This window comes from Rutilus rutilus, assembly GCF_951802725.1.
Source record: "Rutilus rutilus genome assembly, chromosome: 4".
Classification (NCBI taxonomy): domain Eukaryota; kingdom Metazoa; phylum Chordata; class Actinopteri; order Cypriniformes; family Leuciscidae; genus Rutilus; species Rutilus rutilus.
The window spans coordinates 26,218,004-26,225,980 of record NC_140212.1 but is presented as its reverse complement, the minus strand read 5'-3'; positions in this window follow the sequence as shown (position 1 = coordinate 26,225,980).

Below are 7,977 nucleotides of genomic sequence, written 5' to 3'. Positions count from 1 at the left end.
CGGCCAGTCAATTACAGAAGAGAGTGAGGACATCTCGATGGCACTGGGCCTCGTCCTTTGTGTGTATTTTCTGTTGGGGATCCAATATCCTAAAGGATTGAAAAAGACAATGACCTTTTTGGAGTGTGTTGTTATAAAAATGAAGGATACAGACGGACTTCCTGTCATGATTAAAAGGGTGTACAACTCAATCTGTGCATAGACAGGAGTCTCTCTCTCTTTTTCTCTTTTATTTTTTAGGGTATACAACTCAGTTAGCAAGTGTTGTTAATGTTTTTATTTGCAACTGAAAGAAATTAATTAAACTGTTTTGAAAGTAAAAAAAAAAAAAAGTATAATTAAAGTCTTCATAGTCACAAAATACGAAAGTCTATCAGACGTGTTGCATTTTTGCCACACTCCCTTACTTGTTCAATAGTTAAACTACAGCATTTTGTCACTCAAATGTTTCCCTTTATTTACTTATTTTTCAGTTTGAGGTAGATTTCAGTAGATGGCGAGAGATGGCGAGTACAGAAAGAACAAGGAAATACAGGGAGAGATTAAATGCAGATGCTTTAAGGAGAGAGGAGGTCCTGAGGAAAAGACAAGCAAAGTAAATGGAAACATTTAACTTATTGATAGTGATGCAGGGTGCTGCATCACATAGCCTATACCAGTTGTACAATGTGCAGTTATATTGAGTTGAAAAACACATTATACTTGAGAAAGCTCTACAGATAAACATACACACACTTGCACGAGCAGGCACCAAGCGTGCCGCACAAGCCCTGAAAAGTGAAGCCAAAACGTCTTGATCGCCCCCCGGTGACTGGTCCTAGTATAGGCCATAAGCCCCGCCTCCCCGTGTTATTCAATGGGACTTGAGACCAACAAACAATTTAATTACACTTCAAATATCTTTTTTCCGAAGGTGGCTTCTGTCATTTACTGTAGTTTTTATCACGCTGATGTAAATTCAAGTGTTTGTTTTTAAAGTAAGTTTGTTTTTAGTTAGTTATTTTATGCTATAAAAATGGTGGTGTGACGTCAATATTTTATCACCTGTGATTGACAGGTTCTCTAAGCGAAGTAGTCACTGAAGCACCAACAGACATTTTTTTTAGGATCTTCAGAGGACTGAGGAGATTGGAGCTTTAAATGTAATATCTAAATTTCTATAATTAATTATTTCACACCGAGATTGAGGACGGGGCCTTGATTTCACGGCTTTACTTCCTGCTCACGACTGTGCAGGTCTGGTCCCGAAATCGCTACTGCGCAGACTCAAGCCCCAAGATGTCATAGATGCGTAGATGTTTTAGTCTATGGCAGGCACACACACACACTCACTCGCTCACGCAGATTCACTCACTCAGACATGCATGCAGACTCACTCAATCACTCTTGAATGCAAAAGTAAATGCAATAAATTATTAATCTGATTATATTTTGCAGTGTATATTTCTGAAATGCTTGTGTGCATGATTGAATTTGTCTATTTACAGATATCAAGAGAAAAAACTGAAAGGGGAAGTACAAACATTCCATGTGAATTCTCTTCCACCATCAAGAAGAGAGAAACTTAGGGAATTATGGAGGAATGCACAGTTAAAATACAGGGTAAAGAAGAAAAATCTACAAGGGATAATGAACTTAACCCCTGAAACCTCATTTAACCAGGAGGTGGAAGTTCAACCTGACCCAGTGCCAGTCCACTGTAGCACACCTGAACATCCAGATTTAGCACAAAACCAGGAAAGACCACAAACTTCATCACCACCATCACCACCACCACCATCCTCACTGCCAGAATCACCAAGCCCTTGGAGGGTAGAGATCAATAAGCTGAAGGCTCAGTTAAGACAACAGAGAAACAAAAATAAGGTGCTAATGAGAAGAGTAAATATTGAACAACGGAAGGCAACAAAATACAGAAAACAGTGTCGAAGACAAAAGACAATAAAGCCAACAGCTGTCAGTAAAGCCCTATTCGCACGGGATTAGTATTACCTAGGGACCTCCGGTAATTTGTAATAATCGCAGAGGTCGTCTGTGATTTTTATCCCGTGCGAATCTGCCATGTCTGTAAAAATTCCCCCGAAAATTACCTACCGTATTTCGGCCAACACAGGGGTCCTCTGATAATACCAGTCCCGTGCGAATCCCCATGTCTGTGATTTGGGCTGTTTTTCTGTGAGCCTATCGTTTCCTAAAGAACGTAATAACCATTATGGGCCGTTTAACAGTCCATTTTACGTCTGTATTAAAACTATATTAACAATAAAATCTCTCGATATGCTCTACTCCAATCCGATTATAGTTTTTCTCCAATAAAAACTATGAAGTGCTGCAAAAGAGAAAACAAACTACAGTAAAGACGTGATCCGGAAGCTCAACTCGGACCGTTGTCATGGAAACGTAAAATTAAGTATTTTGGCGCAACATGGAAGCTCTTTTGGAAAGTTTGGACGCTTTTTGTGCTAGTGTAATTTAGTAGTCTGTATCGTGGAGCATTTCTTTGTCTCACACGGCCTCTAAAGACGTCCATCCTGTAAGTATCTCAAGAAATCAAAGAGTGAAAGAGTAAAAATGAAATAAACCAAATAAAATGAATAGAAAAACAAGCCTATCGCGACGTTTCGGTATTTATAATACCTTCTTCAGGCAGGCTTGTTGTAAATATGAACAAAGAATAAAAGAAAAAGAAGATATATTATATATTTATACAATAATATCATATTCTATAATATATATATCATATATTTCTCTAATAAATTGGTTTTAAACAAGTTCTTTTTTTGAATTGCAATACTGCAGCGCAATCGTTTCAGCACGTTCAGCTAGTGAAGTGTGAATGGGTGGGCGCACGCTGTAAAGTCCGTAAACTCGAGGGAATTACGAACATTTATTTGCCCGTGTGAATGAGCCACCAAAACCACAGACGTCAGGGGGTAATTTCTTAATTACAGAGGTCCAGGGGTAATACTAATCCCGTGCGAATAGGGCTTAAGACTCCAAAAAGTAAGAAGTCTGAGAAGGCACAGAAAGTGGAGTCATTTTTGCTGCAAGAAGAGAACAGTATCGTTCTTCCAGGCAAGAAAGATGTAGTTGGTCGAAAAGTGAAAAGACAAAGAAGAGTACTAACCAGCCCTCTGACAGATCTCCACAAGGCCTACACGCGGACATGTGACCGTAAACACCGTATGTCATAACGGCAGTTTACGAGGTACAGACCTTTTTATATCACTGAGGCTAAGTCAAAAGATCGCAACACATGTGCATGTTACCAACATGAAAATATGTCTCTCCTGATTAACAGTCTTGCAATTAGAGGCCTACTTCCTACAAAAAGCCTCTCTGATCTGCTCGCAAGTATCACATGCAGCACAGACGACGTGAGATGCATGCAACGCCTCTGTCCAAATTGCTGCTTTGATGAGGTGCAGCTTAATGACCACAGTCAAAGTGATTCCGCAACATGGGAGCAGTGGGAAAAAGTGGATGCTGAGGTTGGTGGGAAAATATACAAAAACTGGATAAAAAAAACAGAAAGGGGGACTCTCGTGGAGTTGATTGAACTGTTCCAGAAGGGGCTGGAGGCGATCGCAGGCCACCAGTTTAACTGGCTTCACCAGGTGCAGCAATTTAGACAAATTAAGGAGAACCTGAAGGTAAATGAGATGGTCTTGCATGTAGACTTCTCAGAAAATTACGCATGTAAACTGAACACTGAGATTCAGACCTACCATATTGGTGGCAATAGACAACAGGCAACATTACACACTGGAGTTGCCTACTCAGTTAGTGGCTCACAGTGCTATGCCACAATCTCCAAGTCCTTACGTCACGATGAACGCGCAGTGTGGGCACACATAAAGCCCGTTTTAGAGGACTTCCGAAGAAGAAATGTCCATGCCATTGATACAGTACATTTTCTGAGTGATGGGCCAGCCAACTAATATCGCAACAGGGCAAACTGCTACCTCATGAGCAGCATTCCCTATACGTGGGGGTTCAAGCGAGTCACCTGGAACTACTCAGAGCGCGGCCATGGGAAAGGGGCACCTGATGGCGTCGGAGGGACTCTGAAAAGAAAAGCAGACATGCATGTCCTTGGGGGTAGGGATCTGCAAAGTCCAAAGGAAATGTGTGAATATTTGCAAGAGACTGTCGAAAACGTCACAGTCACTTGGATCGAAGAGGAAGAGATCTCTGTAATGGACGAAATGCTCCCTCCATCAGTGCGCCCAGTGACTGGTATCAGCAGCACGCACCAGATTCTGTCCTTTGCCCCAGGGGAGATATTCTACAGGGCTTTGAGCTGCTTTTGTAAATATCCAGATATGTGTGCTTGTCACAAGCCAACTCATCTTCAGTTTGACAGCAACTCACCTGCTGAAGTGCTCTGTTCCCAGTCAAGTGACTCTCATGCTGAGGTGCCACCTCCCCAATCAAGCAAAAGTTCACTCATTACTCAAGCTGAGGCAGATTTCACTGAAAAAGATGATGATGATAATGAGAAATACACAGAGGGGCAGTTTGTGATTGTGAAATATGAGGAGAGGTCATATGTGGGTCAGATAGTGGAAATACTCAGTGAGAATGAGCTGAAGGTCAACTGCATGAAACAGAAGGGGTGCCAGAATGCTTTTGTGTGGCCACACAGACAAGATTGCATATACTACAACCAAAATGAAATAATCTGCAGCCTCAAACAACCCCAGCAAAGCAGGCGTTTTGCCATGCTCTTGAAATACGACTGGCTCATGTTTAATGAAGTCTAAACCTGCAACAAATATAAGCCTGTTCAGTTCCTTTATAAAGATATGGTTCTTGTCTCTTTAAGTAGAAGCCAAATGTTTTTACAATGTTTAGTGGCACACTGTTTTTAATGATATATCATCAGCTTGTTGTTCGGTCATTGTTTTACCCATCCTCATTTTGAAATGAATTTATGCATTAAATAAATAAATAAAATGTTCAGTGATTTACTAATGATTAAAATTTATGTAATTAATATTCACTAAATAAAAAGTGCAACATCAAATGAATAAAGTAAGTGGTAATACAGATTTTTGCATACAGATTGTTGTGTGGTGTGATTCATCATATGGCGTGACACCATGTAATTTGGTGTGACATTCAGAATTTTGAAAAAAATTAAGGCTTTTTGGTTATTAATCATAAAATCATCACTGTAACAGATGGGGAATAGTGCCAGCAAAGGTTACAAGCATTTTGGTACTTTTGTAATAAGGTATTCTCAAATCAATTTGAAGTATATTGAAAGATTACGAGTAAACGTCTTCCTATGAGTGATGATAAAGTAAAATAATGCAAAATGTAACATATTTGCACATAAGAAATGCTATACCTTTATATAGTAATGATAAAGAATCAGTATAAATGAACTTACATTATTACATTATATCCCTTTTTAATTTAATACACAATTACATTCATGTCACACCAAATGACAATTTTAGTCACTAAGACAGTAAACTAGCGAATAAATGTAAATTTCAGGACAAAATCTACAAGACCACATATATATTTGGAAATATAAGAGTTGGTAGAATATAACCCAATGAGTTCCATGAGTTCCATTTGAGATTTTATTTAAAAACTTTTTTTCAGCTAAATATGTCAACCACCCATATATATATATTTTTTTTTTTTTTTTGAAAAGTATATATATTTTAGTTTGCATACAAGGTTACTTATTTGAACTTCTCTTTATAGATGCCGAAACGAAAATATAAAATTTACCTGGAGCCTGGCAATGTGTCCATGATACCAGTCAAAACCAGTCAGAGGCTTGGGAAGAAGGCTGCTTTAGAGGTAGCTATATGTTGCTTGCTATTCACCTTAATTATCACCTTATATCACCTACCATTCTGACATAGAATGGTACCCTTCTGACGCTTCTTTGCTCCCAGATGGGTTGACTTTAAATTCAGAGATAGCTTTTTTAGGGGGGATTATTTTTTTCTGTTACAGTCAGCCATATACATTTAGCCAAATGATCAGCCATCAAACCATTTTAAGAAGCATTGTGAACATTATGAATGTAGATTGTCCATGATTTTTTTTTTTTTTTTTTTGGTAGAAGGCAGAAACAATGCCGTTTTGCTTGCAGACCAGACCTGTTCAGACGAGTCCTCATTGGAGGTAAGTAAATTATCTTCAGGTTCAGTGGTAGCTATGCTATATGGAGTAACAACCCCATAATTAATAAAAATGTAATAAACAGCATATTTGTTTTCCTTTTTTTCATATATTTTTTTCATATTGCATTCATAGTGTAACTTAAGTGTCAAACTACTTTTCAGACATACATAAAGAATATATATATATATATATATATATATATTTTTTTTTTTTGTAAAGGTGGAAAGTGTTAAGAAGACAAACAAGGCCCTTTTGCTTACAGACCAGACCTGTTCAGATACAGATGAGTCCTTTTTGGACATAAATGAGTTCTCTTCAGATTTAGAGGTAGTTCAAATATATCCCACTGATCTTTTATGATTGGATTTCTCATAGAATTGTAAATTGCCAGTGGTAAAACCACAAAAGTGATTGAGTGACCATATTGAAATTTCGCTGCATCCATAGTTCCTAGGATAATGTTTATGATCAAGCGAAATAGAAATCTTTAAGATGGTTGTGTCTACTGCACACTTCAGACCCTGGTAATTACCTCACACAAATATTTTTATAAAAAATAAATAAAAAAAGGCAATAGTGTTTCATTCAAGTCACATAGTAATGCTGCTTGTGACAGCTGTATTAAAGGGGACATGTCATAAAAATCAGACTTTTTCATTGTTTAAGTGCTATAATTGTGTCCCCGGTGCTTCTACCACCCAGAAAACGTGAAAAGTGAAAGTCAGTAACACAAATGCATGGGTAGACGTTAGGGGTGGGAGGAAAAAATTGATTCTTAGATGCATCGCAATGCGGACGTGGACGATTCTGAATCGATTCACAAATGTCAAAAATCAATTTGAAAAAATACATATATATTTTTTATATATATTTATAATAACGTAATATTGACGGAACGCAAAAGACGGAACTCTGAAGCGCGGAAGTGCAGTGCCCGGACCGTCTGTGCATAACAGATGCAATGGCTGAGCGCGAAATCCAAACACCCTCCTCGTTAAAAGCTGACGTGTGGAAATATTTTGGCTTCTATGAAGCTGAAGGGTGAAAGGAGCTGGACAAGAGCCACACTATTTGTAAGCTTTGTAGAATAAAACTAAAATATTTCGGAAACACGACAAATATGAGAAGCCATATGACACGTTTCCACCCAGAGGAGGAAAAACACTCGGCTGTACCGGTCGTTGCTGCCAAACAGAGGACCATCGAGCAAACTATTGTCGCAGCTTCCACCCGGCTCGGAAAGGGCAAAGCTGATTACACAGTCAATCGCAACTTTTATTGCCAAGGATTTGTGTCCATATTCAGTCGTTGAGAACCAGGGCTTTCGCGCTATGTTGCACACTTTTGAGCCGAGATACAACGTCCCATCTCGGAGATATTTTACAGACACAGCGATCCCCACACTCTACAACAAGACCAAAACCGAAGTCATGGAATCACTGAAGAAAGCGGGTAGGGTAGCTGTAACATGATGCGTGGACATCCATTGCCACAGAATCTTATGTCACCGTAACTGCGCATTTTATTACAGATGAGTGGCAGCTAGCGTCTCATGTGCTCCAGACAAGAGCAGTGAATGAGAGCCACACGGGTGCAAATATGGCTGAGCTGTTAAAGAATGTAGCAGAGGAATGGAAGATCACTAAAAAAGATTTAGTTTTAGTTACTGATAATGCATCCAACATGGCTGTTGCTGAACTGTGTAATTTCCTGCACGTGAAGTGCTATGCCCACACGTTAAAGAGCAACTTGCAGGTTAAATTTATAACTGAATTAATACTTGATTTTGTCTGAAGAGGTTTTTTAAAAACACATATGTAGAAA